This window comes from Falco biarmicus, chromosome 2, assembly GCF_023638135.1.
Source record: "Falco biarmicus isolate bFalBia1 chromosome 2, bFalBia1.pri, whole genome shotgun sequence".
In the NCBI taxonomy this organism is placed as follows: domain Eukaryota; kingdom Metazoa; phylum Chordata; class Aves; order Falconiformes; family Falconidae; genus Falco; species Falco biarmicus.
In genome coordinates, this window is record NC_079289.1 from 2117381 (window position 1) to 2133264 (window position 15884).

Consider the following 15884-nt stretch of genomic DNA (forward strand, 5'->3'; position numbering starts at 1 on the left):
GAAGGTCAAAGCCCGTCTTCTGCCTGGCCCGGGCCGGCTCTTTGCTCCGCTCTCCTCCGTGCAGCGGGCAGGGCTGGCCTGGGAGAGCGGTGGCCCCGCAGCACGTGGCAGGAGAGCCCCGTCGTCCCTGCACAGGGGGCCCGAGGCGCCTGACCTCTGTGCTCTGCAGGCGCCGCAGCCGCGGGAGCCCTGTGCCACCACCAGCTGTGGGGCACGCAGCAGCTGTGCGGCGCAGACGGGCTGCCCGACGTGCCCTCCTGGGTGCCCACGTCCTTGCCAAGGTGCCCGTGCCGCGAGGCGTGGGCTGTGGGAGGGGGAGGCCGGAGGCTGCCGCGCACCCCGAGGCTCGGTGCAGGAGCCGGGCGGTGGGGGAGCAGCGAGACCGCGACACGGGCACGGTGCGGGGTGGGGGGGTTCCCCCGGCCCAGGCCAGCAGCAGGTCTCCAGGCTCCCGGCAGCCAGGGGAGACCCTCCGTGGGGGACAAGGCTGGGGGATGCCAGCCCCAAGCCCTGCAGAGCGGGACGCTGGATGGGCTTAGGCGGGACCCGGCGCCGCGCAGCAAAGGGCCATGGTGGAGCCGGGGGAGCCGTGCTTGGCCACTGCTGGGTCGGGACCCCCCCGGGGCAGGGGCAGGGGCAGCAGTGCCACGGGCATGGGGGGAGTCTGCGGGGGAAAGCCCTGCCCAGGGCTGGTGTCTCGCCCTGGGGTCTAAATTAATCCTGCAGCACATTAATCTGATCTGTGTGCTGCCATCTCCGTTAGCTACTGAATCTCATCCAGCCCATCTCCTCTACTATTTTTAAATCCACCTATGTTCAATTCTCTCCCTCTTCCCACTTTGCAGGTCTTTTCTATAAGCTTCACTGGAGGAAGAAACCTGCCATAGAGCTGGGGGCAGCCCCCTGGGGATCTGCAGGGCCAGTCCTGCAGTCACAGAAACCTTTTAACACCCGGTGTTGGAGACAACATGGACCTCGGAGCATTTCTGAGTGATGCAAAGAGAAGAGGCCACATCCCATGGTGTCTCACGTCACTGGTGCGTCAGGGTATGTGTCATTTAAGCCCTAGTGTCAGGATGGTGGGGTTGGTAGTTTTTGCTGTACATTGTTTCTTCCCTGTTCTGGATTGCCGGTCCTTTTGGGTGGAAAATCAATGTCCAGGCATATTCTGGGTATCCTAATATGCTTCAAAATTGGTGGCTATATTGAGAAGAGGGACATGCTGCCCTCTGTTGCTGTAGCTATTAGTCACTACACCATGAGGTGCCAGATCTCCTGCTTCTGGGACACATCCATGCATCCTTGAGGGATGTGCCAGGGTGCAGAGACCATCCCAAGCAGCAAGCAATCCCTTTAGCAAGGGATGGGAAAGGCTAGTTTCCTACAAGGCATTAGCATCCAGAAAATAAAGGGCTGGAGTCATCAGAGCAGGCTTGCAATGATAGGCTTATGGTCTCCCACTTGGGTCTGACCCAAAACTGCAGCCTCACATCAAACATCAACCAGAAAGGGAGGCTTGGCTTGTAGGGAAGCATTTTATTTTAATTAGTTCGATCTGAACTGGATGGAGACCAAACATTTTCTCAATCACCAGTGAGCCCTGAGCCATGCAGTGCATGATCGGAGCTGACAGCCTCGGTGGTGTTGGTGCAAATGCCAGCAAAACCTACCAACCGACCTGAAAAAGCCCTACAGATCTGACACAAACCATTTCATGCTCAGGGAATGGATATTTTAAATGAAACATCAGGAGCAGTTTCTGCTCAGATCCCCTCCTCTCCTGACTTTGCAATTGCTGCTAGCGGTGAGGAAAATCCCTGCAGAGTAACTCAGACCTGCTCTAACAGCCTGTTGCATTGGAATAACCAACAGCAGTGATAAGTTTTACCCTATATATATCCAGGACAGAGCAACTGGAGCCTGTCATGATTATTACAGCCTGTAAGTGGTGATTTACCAGGCGTTTGAGTGCCTATGCACACATCTCCAGGTGCTTCACATTTGCCTTTCTTAAGGACACGATGTGTCCCGCAGGGATCTGGTGAATGAAGGGGCAATTAAAGGCGTATGTTATTCGCTGACACAGTTCATCAACAGGCCGTCTTCCCAAGGAGCAACAGCTCAGTGTCTTGCCTTTGAGAGAGGATCTGCTTTATCATGGCATGGCAGCTTGCCCAGGGAAAGCCAACGCTGCACCCTGCCTCGGAGACAGCTGTGATTTATTCCGGAGCCAGATTTCTGCTTCTATGCAACGAGGCGGTGAGAAGCGGGGTTGGAGAGATGAACCAGGCTGCGTCAAGGAAGCAGAGAGGTGGTTTCACACTTCCAGCATCCCTCCTGTAACCACTCCAAAGCTGCATCACCAACCCAACCTGGAAGGCAGGTCCCAGCACCACTGGGGCTTTGCCTTCCGAAAGAAACCCCAGTGCTTTTTTCCTGATGCCCAGAGCTCACTGCACAGCCCTTGCCCTGACCTCTGCACAGAGGGCTAATCAGATGCACAGAGGGATGTTTGATCCGCTTTGTTTCATGCCTGGATATGTGCTTGCTACCCACCCTGCAAAACTCTGCAATTGCAGCTCATTTCCCTTGGGGAGTCTTGTTCCAGCTCTAAACCCTATGGCCTTTTGCTTGCAAACACTTTATTTCCATCCTCTTGGCTCCCATCTCTGTCCTATAAACGGAAAGGCTTAGACAGACACTGCTGCACATTTAGGGCTGTGTGACCATGAGATTTACTGAAGCAAACCCAGTCAGCTGATCTATCCCGGCACTCTCATTAAAGGAATTATTTTCCACTGACATTCAATCTGTGACTGCACAGGATGGGGGGAAAAAAAGGGTGAGCTGGCATGTTTTGCATAACTGGTGAATGAAAAGCACGCCGGCCAGTGTCTCCAGGAGATGGAGGCACCTCTCTGCCATCCCTATATCGCTATCTGCTATACTCTTTACCAGGGAGTGTAGTGATGGGACAGGGGGAATGGCTTGAAGCTGAGAGAGGGGAGATTTAGGTTGGACATGAGGAAGAAACCCTTCCCCGTGAGGGCGGCGAGGCGCTGGCCCAGGCTGCCCAGAGCAGCTGTGGGTGCCCCATCCCTGGCAGGGCTCAAGGCCAGGCTGGACGGGGCTGGGAGCAGCCTGGGCTGGGGGGAGGGGGCCCTGCCCCTGGCGGGGGGGGTGGGACTGGCTGGTCTTGAAGGTCCCTTCCAGCCCAAACCCTTCTGTGATTCTACCTGCAGCCTTTTCTCCTGAGTAGAGTCTGCTGGGCTGGGATTACAAAGACCTCTCTATTCTCATAGGAAGTTTTCTTCTGAGCAGCCAGCGTGAGCACTGCAGAGAGAAAGCTTCTCACAGCAGATCTGAGGATCAGTACCATGATGGAGGAAGGACCTACCCCATGCTGCATAATACTTTCTAATGTTTAAACAGCTTTTCCCTCTAGGAGACCAAAGGACTTGTTGTTTTACCCTGAACACAGTTTGCAATGGATGTGACCAGCTCTGGGGTACAGCACAACCCCTGGCACCAGCTGTGATGATGGGAAGGGATGGCACAAGCCTGGGAGGCATTGGAAGAACAGAGGAGGCCATGCCCTTGTCCAGCAGGGTTTGATGCCATTCAGGGCTGGAGTAATGTCCTTCCCAGTGTGCACGTCCTATGCTGGGGGATGGACACTAGCCCTGCCACTTCTGAGCTTGTCTGGAGGACATAAGGAGGAGGAGATGGCTGGAGGAACTCTGGCTGATCGCTGGATGTTTAAGTGTGTGATGCTGCGTGAGCAAAGGCAAGTGAGATCCCCAGATGTACCTGGAAGGGTGTTTTCAGCAAATCAGAGAAGTGTTAGAGCTGTGGCACAGACCCGTTGGGATACCTCCTCCTCCTCCTGCACAGCCACTTTGCGGGTGGCACAGAGAGACCAGCCCACATCCTTGGAGGGACCAAACTCCTGCTGATCCCAGTGGCTGTCAGAGACTGATTTGCACATCCTAGGGAGTCTTGACAGAGCAGGAATGTGAATTCAAGCATCTGATGCCCCATCCAGTGCTCTAAATGCTCAGCCATCCTCTCCCCTGACTTGCCAGTCCCATGCTGGCCCTACAGAGCTCTCTGCCAGCAGCACTGCCCATGGAGGCTCATCTCCACATGCTGTTCTTGAACATGGCTGAATTACATCAGAGGCAATTCCAGGCTGCACCATCCTCTCCCAGGCTTCCAAGACCTCTTAGCACCAGACTTTTAATTGGGAATACTTACACATGCCATGAAGATTTTGGGTCACATAGCAGGGTGCATTGGAGACCAGCCTTCAGCCCTTTGGACCTTGGATGTCATCTCCAGAGCCCAGATGTTCTGCTTATACTTGTCTTCTCTATTAAATTGCCATTTTTCTGTTAGGTTGGAGAGGGGGACAGAGGAGGATCAAAGCTCTCCATGGTATTGTGGATGTCTCCTGCAGAGCTCTCCTCTAAAGGAGTATCACTAAAAAGATGTCAAGAAAACTCCTTTCTGGCAGCCTAACAGGGCCAAGCAGTGCGGGCCGCCTGAATTTTTGCTGCTCTGAAATCAAACTCAGCTCCAAGTATGTTTTTGTAATGTGATAAAAATCCTGCTTTCTGCCTTGCCCCATTGCATCTCTTGGTGCAAGACATCATGTTTCTTAAGCCAGGCTGCAGTTTCACCTGGTATATTCTCTTAGCTGTGTTGTATTTTTAAACCAGGGACAGGTTAAAGCCCCAAAGGACCGACACCAAGCTCCAGTGACCAGATTTTCATCTCTGTGATGGATCAACCTGGAGATACATTTGAGCAAGGCAGAGATTTGGATTTGGTACTGAGATCTGAACTTCCATTCCTAAATGGCTGGCTTCACGTAAGGGTGCTGAATCTAGAGCTATTCCATAAAATGCACAGCTTAGGCTAGAAAGAAAGCCCAGCTGGGCATATAACAGATGCACTCTTGGGTTCAGTTCATAGCAGCTGAGCTCAGACCTGTTTCAACCCTCTTTTGTTTGCTCCAAGTGGATGTTTTTGTTTGGGTTGAATCTACACTGAGTTGGCCCACTGTAATCTGCAGCCTTAAACTCTGTAACTTCCATAAAGAGTATTTCTAAGGGGGCTGGGAAATACTAAGGCCCTACTGAAGTTCAGTTGAAATGTCACATACAGTTCCTGCAGTTTGGATCAAGAAAAATCAAGTCAATCTGGAGCAAGTGCTGTTGAGCCGGTGATGGGTTCTTCAAGACATGGCAGGTTTGGAGAGGGGGCATTGATCTATCACTTGCTGGGACACCAGGCAAAGATGATGGTGTTGATGTGAAAAAAAAAGGTCAGCATCATCCTGGGATGCATGTCTGGGAAACAACAGGCTGCCTGCAGTCATATGCCTTGGGGAGCCTTTGGCTGTCGGGCTGTATGCAGCCCACTGCAGACAGCAAAATGGGGGGACCGACGAGAGGCTTGGAAAAAATGATGAGAGAGACTGGCAATCAGGAAAATGCAATGTCTTGGGGGGAAATGGATTGAGGTGGGATTTTTTAGCCAGAAGAAACCAAGTGGAGACATAAAACGGTCTTCAAATACATAGGAAAAGTTGGTACAAAGAAGAAAGGAATAAATTTTTCCTTGCCCAGAATGCATAGGAGGAGATGTTAGAGGCCTAAATCCTACTGATTGAGGTCAGACATTAGGGAAAAAATGTAAGAATGAAGAAACAGGAGGCTGGAGAGGGCTTGGAGTTCCCATCACTGGAGGTCTTAAATCACATGGTAGATAAACATGTACCATTGCTGGGCCTGCCTGGGGCAACAGATGTCTCAGTGGCTTTGTGAGGGCTCTGTGAATCCAAGTGAAAAAGATTTGTTTAGTCTAGGAAAACAAATGATGAGGCATCACTGTCCGCAAGTATGTAGGGAGTCTGGAGAGGGAAAGGATAGTAAACACACTGGAGAGAAAAGTGACTTTGAGACAACTTTGGGACAGTAGGGACTAGCCTGGGTGATGGCTAGGCCAGAGGAGGACTCTCAGCATCAGAAGGTCCCATTCCCGGCGGCTTCTCTCCTTCCCAAAGCAGAGAAGTGAGAAAACCTGACTCACTCTAGGAAGAGCTCAGCAGTCTCTGGGTGAGGTTAGGTTATGTGCCCTGGTGCAAATGAGGACTGCACCCAGGTTTCCAAATTCCTCTTGAGCCGGTAATGAAGCTCAGTGAAAACATCTGATGAAACCATGGAAGGCCCTGAATTTTGAAGTTTCAATATAGGATTATGGTTTCAACGTAACTCAGGCTTGCTGTGATGGTGGAAGGTGTCTCCTCGTGAGCACATCCCTCAAGCAGTAAGTCAAACCCATCCCAAATAGCACAAGCCATGACTGAGACTGCAAACATCTGGCCCAGCTCAGACAGGACCATCCTGCTGCTGGTGGCTGCTGTGTCCTTGTATGCTGGTGACCTCTGGTATGTTGCTGCCAGTGAGTCCACATCTGGACTCTGTCCTTCTACCTCCAGTCTTCCAAGATCTCCTTTCAGGCTTTGCATGTTATGCTCCCCTTGAGAAGTCAAGGCTTGCCCCCAGGGGTACCCTAGGCCGCCATCAGCACTGTAAAGCGTGCAGGGTTGGATTTCTTGCTGTTCTGTGGTGAACTGAGCTAAGGTCTTGTATCACATTAGCAGCTGCTGCGGCATCGGTATTTGCAGCTCCTACTGATGTGGGCTGCAGGACCAGGGTGCGCTCTATGGGCGCAGCCAGAGGCACGTTCTGCTCTTGGGGGTTTGCTGCTTGTCTCGAAGGAGAAATGGAGGCAGAGGGTGAGTGACTGCAGCTTACCCAGATGAGGGATGTGGTTATGCCATGAGTCACGGGCTACCTGGCAGTGTGGTCATCCCTGGATGTCTCCTTCTTAGCACATGGCTGGACCGGTTGTCTGTGCACACGCAGCTAATCTGAGCTGGTAAATAGACCTGAGGCTTCCTGGGAGGGCTGGGGTCCCTCACCGTGCCTTGCCCAGCCCTGGTGACCACAAAAGCCCTGACTGCACCTAGGGACCATCACTGGGACAATTTGCACGTGAGATGTCTTTCTTTTGATGTCCAGTCCCCTAACTGTCATGATGGGGCAGCTCTCCTCAATGTTTCAGAATTTCACCTCTCCTTCTTTCCAAAACATGCATTTGGCAGCTGGGAGGGAGCGGGGACCCCAGGGGCCTCTGGGACACATCCCTGCACAGCTGCTGACAGTTGGGGCCAGGGAAGGTCTCTGCTTCTTGGCTGCTCTTGACAGCTGTCTTCACCCCTGAGACGACTCCTTGTTGTTTTCCAGGGGATGGCTGAAAATCTCCAGGCGGAGAGAGGGGCTGGAGGCGCTCCCACAGAGGGGACAGTGTGAGATGGAAATTCCTGCCAGGGATGAGTCACGCTCCGCGTGCACGACTACGCCTGGAAAAAGCAACCACTGGCAACTGCTTCCCATCCTGCTGCGGTGCTGGAGGTAAAGAAGGGCTCCGTGGTTCCTTTGGGATCACTTTTTTTTTTTTTTTTTTGGCTTTCTTTGTTTTGATGGGGACGAGTGGCAGGCTGAATATTTGCTGGGAGGCTGCAGCCCCTTCTCCCATGCATGAGCCTTTGCCTTAGCATCACTCTGAAGTGCCCAGTGGTGTTTGTGTTGTGGGATGGGGAGAAGGGAAGAGGGGAAGGATCTCTGAGGGAGTCGGGCTGGTGTAAGAATGCCTCTCCAAGCAGGAATATTCCTGCTGTGCTCCATGCATTTCAAAGTGGCCACCCACAGGGAACCTCAGCTCCTCCAGTCCCTGGTTTGGGGGTGGGACTGTTGCATGGGAGCAAGCTGTCCGCGGGCGTGCTGTGGAAGCTGCTGTGTACATGCTCCCAGCCTCCAGACATTTCTAGCAAAAAACCATGGTTGTGTTTTGGTGGGGTTTTTATTTGCAAAATGGTTTTCTTCAGAAAATGTTAATTGGTTGAACTTGCCCTTGCATGCATGTCTGTGAGCTTGTGTGGTGCTTACCAGGTCGCAACACACTTCCATGAGGAACAGGCTTTATATTTTTTGTGCTCTAAGATAAATTAGGCTGGAGTTTCACTCAGGTTTGAGAAGAACAGCAGAGATGGGAATCAAATCCCAAATGACTGTCCAATTCCTAGCTAGTCAGGCACAAAGCATAAGGGTGACTTTTTGTATTTTACTCACATCCGTAGTTATTTTTTTTGGGGGGGTGGGGGGTGGATGGGGGGTGGGGGTGGGCAGTGGAGGGTGCAGTGTGAACCCCAGAATAACTGAACAAATGCCAAAACCCCAGCACATTGCAGGATGCAAAAATAATTTTCCTTCCCATCTCCCGGAGAGACACTACCCCGTTTTATAGACGCAGCACCAAACTGTTTGCTCACAACCACTGATAGTCAGGCACAAAGATTTATCTGTGCTGCTGGGTCTGGGAGCATCCTGAGGGCCTGGATGCAGCACTCGGTGCTATGCAGTACCAGTGCCATCACAGAGCAAGGTCTGGAGCCACACCAAACCCCTCTGCCTCCATATCCCTGCAACAACCACCTTTCCAACCCTCTGAGTTTTTCCCTATCAGCCTTTCCTCCATTTCACATTTACTTTTGTGGCATTTTGCCTTGAGATCAAGCCATCCACATCCCCACGTTTGTGCTGTTATCGCCGACCACCGAAAGCAATCCTACCACTGTTTTTATTTCTGGTTCCCACTCTTTTAGCTTTCCATTTTCTGAAAGATCCTTCTGCATGAGAGTCTCCTTCTGAGCGACAAACCATTGCGTGCACTTTGTAGGAAACATCTCCTGCTCATGCCTCTCCACCAAAGCTGAAACGCTCCTGCCTATAAAGCTATTTGTCAGTCAGGCAATACTGGACATGGTTTAGGCAGAGAGGGAGCAGCACTAAACCAGCTCTGAGCATGTGTTTTGGTTCTGTGATAGAGCTGCAGAGTGTAATCTGTGCTTAACTTTGCCGGGGTGCAGGATTCATGCACCAGGAGAATAATAACTGGTCCCCCAGTCTGAATCTTTGGCTGATGGCTGGAATTTGAGGAAATCCTGTGAGTTTCTAATCTTAGGCTGCTTTTCCTGGGTGGTTTATTCCTTTAAAATAGAAAGGCTTAAATGGGATTGACTCCTACAATCCTTCTGCTCTGGACTAGCCTGTAATCTTTAGTGTCCAGTAATGGGCTTGGGCACTGCATCGCTCATCCCTTCTGCTTCTGCTGTGAAAGGAAGACAAGGCTTAGGTGGGCTCACTTGCTGCTTCTTTGTCCCATCCAACTACTTTTGGGGCCAATGTCAGACACACTTGATGGGCAGTAGCAGCCTCCAAGCTTTGTGAAACTGGGTAGGCAGAGTGAAGTTATAAATAATCCATGGGGGAAGGGCTCGAATACAAGCACAACCCTTTACGAGGCACTTGAGAATCCACATGGCAGAAAGCCTCTATGGCCACAGCCTGTCCTGGTTGTGACTCAGTTGTACCATGTGCCCAGAGCATCCCTCATTCTAAAAACAGTCCAAGGACATCTGAAACGTAATGTGCTACTAAACCCATGGTGGAAGAAGAATGCTCTAGAGATGCAGTTGAAAGGATGGTTATACATGGGTAAATCTGGAGGCTTAACCTCCAAGAAAGACACTTTGGAGTTTCTAATTGGGTCATTAATTCAGAAGAGCATAATTAACAGAGTAATTTAACCAGGCATGAAAGCCAAAGGCAGAAAGGTCGCCAAGTGGCTATAAATCATCCTGCTGAAGAAATCCCACTGGGCCAGCTGGTGTTGGCAGCCCGGGTTTGGTGCTGAGCAGGTACCGTGGTGGTCCCAGCTGCAGACCTGTCCCAGCCCCAGGCCTGCCCCCTCAGAGTGGCAGGGAAAGCACCCTGCTGTTTGCTGCTGCATGTGTCTGGGCCTCTTGCTGGTTTCTCCTGGGCTTTTTGAAGCCCATGTGAGACGGGGAAGGAAGGAGTGGGTGGCAAAAGTGGCCTGTGGAGGAGAAGGGTGATGGACCCATTGCTGCAGCTGCTCCGTTGCCCCAGGCCATGCACCGCTGATGCCAGACCATTGCCCAGGACCAAAGGAGCAGAAAAGCTGAATGTGATGTAAATGAACGAGATACAGCCCCGGCCATGGGGAAACTTGAGAGTGGGTGCATGCCTCTGAGATGTGGCAGGGCTGTTCACACTGGCAAAAAGAGGTCCCTGAGGATGCAGTCACTTCTGGGGTGAGGTGCTGCACAGACGAGCAGTGCCCAGCCATGCTGCATCCCTGTCTTTTGCTAACGTCCATCCGTCCACATGAGAAGTGCGGCAGACACCTGGATCCCAACCGCACAAAGACGCTCTCATCATGGGATCTTTTGGGTGAAACACCTGGGATGCTTGCTAAAGCTTATTTTTTTGGTCTGGAAGGGATCACCTTGTTTGTCTGCTCTGACTTACATATGAAATGAGTCAGAGAGCATTGTCCCCCACAGCCTGCAATGCCATGGGGAAATATCTTTTTTAGAATGACCAATTCTGTATCTGGATGACCATTTACATTGCAGATCTCTGGGAGAGCAGTCCGCCTCATCCCTGGTGAGTGACTGCAGGTTTCTCTGTCATCTTCCAGCAGGATTTGCAGTGGATGGTCACAGACTCGAGAGCTTGGCAGCCTTTTTGGTGGTGCTGTTTGCTGCAGAAACCACTGATTTTTATCCTTGTATGGAATAATCATCTCCTGATACCTGTGCTGACATCTCTGATTGGCACGGCCAGGCTCCCTAATTTTACAAGGTCTGTGCTACTACCCTTTGCAGACCCCAAAACAAGGCACTAAGCCTGGCTGTACCCATCCTCTTCCTCACCTCTGCAAATCCTTCTTCCTAAACCTATCCCTGGCCCTTCTTCTCAGCCAGAAGTGCGTGTCCTGCAGGGCAGGTCCCACTGTGTGCCAGCTGATGGTTGGCAACCTGTTCCCATGCTGGGCAGCAACTCCCAGACCAGATCACCTTATCTTATCCCTGTCCAGAAGAAGAGTCCTTGCACTGCCCCAGCCTACACTGGTTTGCCCACCCTGCTGATGTGTCTGCAATGCCCTCTGACGTGTCCTCAAGGCACAGGGGAGGGCGAACAGAGCATCTTCTTCCTTCCACCACCCTGTCTTGGAACGTGTGGGAAGTTCGACACTGCTGGGAGATTGCAATGAGTCAGCATTTGCACATCTGAGTCACTGCAGGGAGGTGCTGGAGAGGAGCGGGGGATGCCCAACCTCATCGGGGGCTGTAAGTGTCCCAGGTAGAAGATCTGTCTGGACACAAATCCCTATTAATGAAACCCATTGAGCTGTCAGGGACAGGTCACCACCTAGCAGGGTTGCTTCTAGCAGGGCCCCCATGGACCAGAAGTGTCACCCCATGAGGAAAGGTATCGCTTGGCCCTGCCTCCATCCAGATCCTTTCAGATGGCCCCCCAGCTCATCATTTGGGAGGTGTGGCACATCCCTACCCATGGCTGCCCTTGCAGACCTGTCCTGGGACACGCCAAGGGGTGCCTCTTGGTAGTTTCACCACACCAAGTCTGGGGAACCACGCCATCCAACAAGCCATACGGCAGGGAGGCCGTGGAGGAATGACTGGCAAGTCCACAAAGCAGGGCTTTTGGGATGTCTTTTGAGTGTAGATAATTCCCAGTCCCCCCACTGATGCAGTTAGTATCATTGGAGGGTTTTTTAGGTAAAAATGCTCCTGAGCATGTGAAGGCTGCAGGTGTGGGTTAGCTCAGGACTTCATCCCTGACGCTCAAAGCAGGTTTAACATTTAAAGGTGAGAGTTGCAGCACAGGCAGATCATCTGTGCTGGACACCCTTGCTGACACCCCCACAGACAGTCCCTCGATGCTTTAAATCCCAGAAGATCTTTAAATACACATCCCCAAATCATGCTGTCTTGCCAAGCACTTGCTGGCTGTAGGGATGCTCCTCGCAGCCAGCCTGAAGGAGTCCTGGTTATTTTTATCAAGCCCTTGATTTCCTCTCTGCTTTCTTTCAGCTATAAAATGAGAAAAAGAACGAGTCCCTAGGATGGTGACAGGTTCAGGAGGGACAGCGAGGGGGACCCTTCCCTCCACGGGTGCAGTGGGAGCTCGTCCGCACCACAGTGGAGCCAGATTTCTTCCAGAAGATCTTCCTCCCTTCATCCTATCTGGGAGTTAACCTGTTTGCTTTCTTATATGTGGCTTGTCTTTACCCTCTGCTCCTCCTGAGAAGCAGGCCACAGGCAGGACATGGGGGCATGACAGGGGTTCAAACCCCAAGGAGATTTAGGGTGACATTTTTGCTCTTGTCAAATCTCACTACTCCCTTCAGGCTCCCTGTTCTGGCTCAGTTCAGTAACAGAGTGAGGTAGTCCTGGCTTTAGATTTTCACTTTCATTTCCAGCTTCAATGGGATAAATTTCCAGGTCAAAAAGAGCTGGAAGAACCACCCCAGGAGTTTTTCATCTCGGGGTCTCTGCTAGGACCTCCCTTTAACATGAAATGCATTTTCTGTGCTTGCTCAGAGCAGAGGCCATGCAGGGAGTGTGGCCAGAAAAACAGGGGGTCATGCTGGAGTTTCTTTTTTTCTCCACTTAACTCTGAAATGAAAATATATCACAAGCTTGTTTTGGGATTAACAAGGAAAAATTCATCTTGATGGGAACCATCTGTGGCTGGGAGATGCCTGCTGGCTCTCTGCTTTCCACCCAGCACAGAGACGCTGTTATTCGGGGTGTGTTCCTCTCCCAAATATTATTCCTCCCATCCCTCTGCTGATCCGAGGAATCCCAACTATTTAAGGAGGCTTTTGTCTCTGGATGGGCCCAGCATTAAAAAGCAACAGCAGCTCATTACACCTATATAACATAATATTTGCTTTCCTCATTACCACACCGCTGCCTGGCACAGCTTGCTGGTGGCTGCTGGTCTCACTAGCATAAATACTGGAAGCATCTTTGTTGTAACCTTTCCACCCCAGACGTTACCTCATGTTTAAAGCAAATATCTCATGGCCTCTCCGACCTGTCCTGCAAACCAGGAGGGGAAATCTGCCCCAAGGAACAGAGCTGCCCCTGCTCCACATCTGCTGTGCTGCTGAAAATGGGTGTATTCACACCCATCCCCCCATGGTGTAGAGGCCCGTGGTGATTGCTGGGGTGGCTGCAAGCCCCACGTGGGGTTTGGGGTGGCTGCCAGTGAAATGCAACCACTTCTGGGTTGGAGGATTGGCCATGGGAGGGTGAAGAGGTGTGTTTGCAGCATCAGAAACACCAGACAGCATTCGGAGCAGGAAAAAAGCCTCCTATACCAGGAAGAGGAAGGGAAACTCAAGATGAAAACAGCAGAAGGCAGGGCAGGTCTGGTGCCAGGAGGAGAGGATGAATATGTCTGCTCTCACCATGATTCCAGCAGATGAGGAGGCTGCCTGGCTGAGATGTTTCCCCCTGGGATCAGCTCTTGGCAGGTTGAGCAGGAAGCTGGAATTGAGACGAGATCAACAGGTTCTCCATGCTGCCGGGTCTCCGAGAGCCCTCAGATGGTAGCTACATACCTGACCTGGGATCCACCCTCTGCTGAAGAGCGAGGTGCGGAGCTGAGCTAGCTAGGCATGAAATAGGTCAAAATAAGCACTTTGGGGGCTTTTACAAACCTGGTTCAAAGAAGGATTTTTGTGTGAACCTGACTAAGCTGTGACATCTTCAGAGTGAGTCCAGACCCTGCTCGGGAGATTGCTTGGACTCATTTGCAGAAGCGATGGCAGGATGTGTAGGTCTTGCCTACAGTGCCCTCCTGCTTGTCCCACGAGGACAACCTGCTACATTGAATGTGGGGCCCCCCAAATTATTTTAACCTGCCAGAGCTGAGTTAGCTCATATCTCCTCCATGGAGCCCAGCGTGAGCTGGTTGGCAAAGAGGCTGCTGCTCCCACATCATTGCCTCCTTCCCACTAGGGCTGGCACGACATGTCCCAGTGTCACAGGCACTGGTGGATTTTGCAGTCCGGGGGCTGAAGACAAAATGCCTTCCATCTCTGAGGCTAGCAGAATTCATCTGTAAGACACTGACTTGTCCCCAGAGCTGGGGGGTGCAGCCCACACTCCCACCCAAGGAACGTGGGGCGCTCTGACACTGCTTTGCCCAGCCCTGCTCTGACCATGGGCTGAGAACAGTCATTGCTGCTCTCCTCGGCCAGGCAGCCAGCCCTACCCATCCCACCTGTCTCGCTTCCCTAGGGAACTGTATGATAATTGCTGAAACTCCCTTGAGTTTCATCCTGCCCTGGCACTGCAGGACCTCAGGGACAAGGAGTCCTTGCAGCTAAGTGCTGGCTCAGCCCTGGCCCAACCAGTGTTCCCAGTTCAATGGGACTGTTTTGCTGCTGGTGACCATGAGGAAGTAGCAGGAGCTCTGCCAGCACAGCTTGGGTTGCAGAAGTAAAATTCATGCTGTGCCCAGGTCCTTTGCCTCCTCCTGCTATTTCACACCAGGCTTTGATTTCATCTAGGAGAGCACAGACACTGCCTAAGGACTATGGGCTTGAACACAAAGATATATTTGGGTAGTGGTATGCATAGCACATTAGTGATGCAAATGGAGCAGTGAGGTATTAGGAAAAGCTGTGTGGTCTCAGCTCTTAATGTGCCACTAGAAATCTCCTGGGAAAAGTCTTCATGGAGTATTTGGGGCCAAAGATCTTGAGCTGCTCCAGGAAGGGATGGGCAGCACACGGGCAGTTCTGCCCTTTGACTCACCTCTGGCTATTTTAAGGTGCTCATGCTCTCTCAACGCACATGGCCTCCCGGGCGGCTGCACGCAGGGTCTTGCTCAGTCTTACTGCTGAGCCATAGCTTGGCCAGTTCCCACCACGCAAGTTCTGAGTCCTCCCTGGCTCTAACACGAGCAGGGGTCCAACTCTGCAGCTGTGCTCAGACTAGTTTTGTGAGATGAGGGGTGACCCCCTTCATCCATCCCTGCCTTTATCTTTCCTATATGAACTGATTAATCAGCTTTATGCTATCTCTGCAGTAGGTTGTACCACAGCACCAGAAGAGGAGAGTGGTCCTGCTTTTCTAGTAGGTTTTTTTCAGGGATGTTGAACCTTTCGGGTGCACCCAACCTTCAGGCAACATCAGCTCTGACGCTGACCACTCCATTCTGCTTCAGATCGTCTCTGTGAGCCCAGGCCACCCAAATGCTGGCTAGCACAGTGTTCTGTCAGGAGGACTCATCTTTCCAAGATCTTATATTAAGGCCCTGATGGGCCAAATATGCCCCAAAATGCCAAGCTGACTTTAAGCAGAGGAGTGTTTGTGCATAGCTACTGATGCTTGGACAACTGAACTCGGATGCACCCCACACACGCTGTATTTCACCCATCAAAAAGCAATTTACCTTTTAAATTTATATAAACCACTGGAACAGCACCATGTAGGACCACATTATATTGTGACAGGAAGGAAATACATTGCTTCTTTAGTAGAAAGGCGGGGGAAATGGATTTACATAGCATTCTCCAGACAATGAGGTTTTGAACTCTGGGGGTTTTAATTTCAGCATTGTTTGTGCAAACATGCTCCATCACAGACAGATTTAGCTAGAGGCTGTGATGGGTCTTTCAGCCCAGCCTGCAGATAAAGCCCCTGTTATGGGGTCAGCGAACAGAGACCTTCAAACCCTGCGTCTCCGTCCGAGAACACTCTGGGATGGAGGTAATCAGAAAACCAGTGTTCCCCTTTGCCTCGCTGAATAAGAGAGGCTTTGTTCAGGGATGCAGGTCAGGTCTGTGGCAGAGCTGCTTGCAAGAGATTTTATTTCATCTACCTGCAAAGAAGCTATGAGAAAAATGTG

At 51.6% G+C, this 15884-nt stretch overlaps 1 protein-coding gene across 1 annotated transcript in view; it reads left to right on the top strand.

The window, feature by feature from the left end:
* The window catches only part of GDPD5 (glycerophosphodiester phosphodiesterase domain containing 5), a 210359-nt gene that overhangs the window by 12906 nt on the left and 181569 nt on the right, over positions 1 to 15884 (top strand). Inside the window, exons 4-5 of the mRNA XM_056328392.1 lie at positions 846 to 1047; positions 7317 to 7484. The gene's annotated coding sequence lies outside the window, so the exon portion shown is untranslated. The remainder of the gene's footprint in view (positions 1 to 845; positions 1048 to 7316; positions 7485 to 15884) is intronic.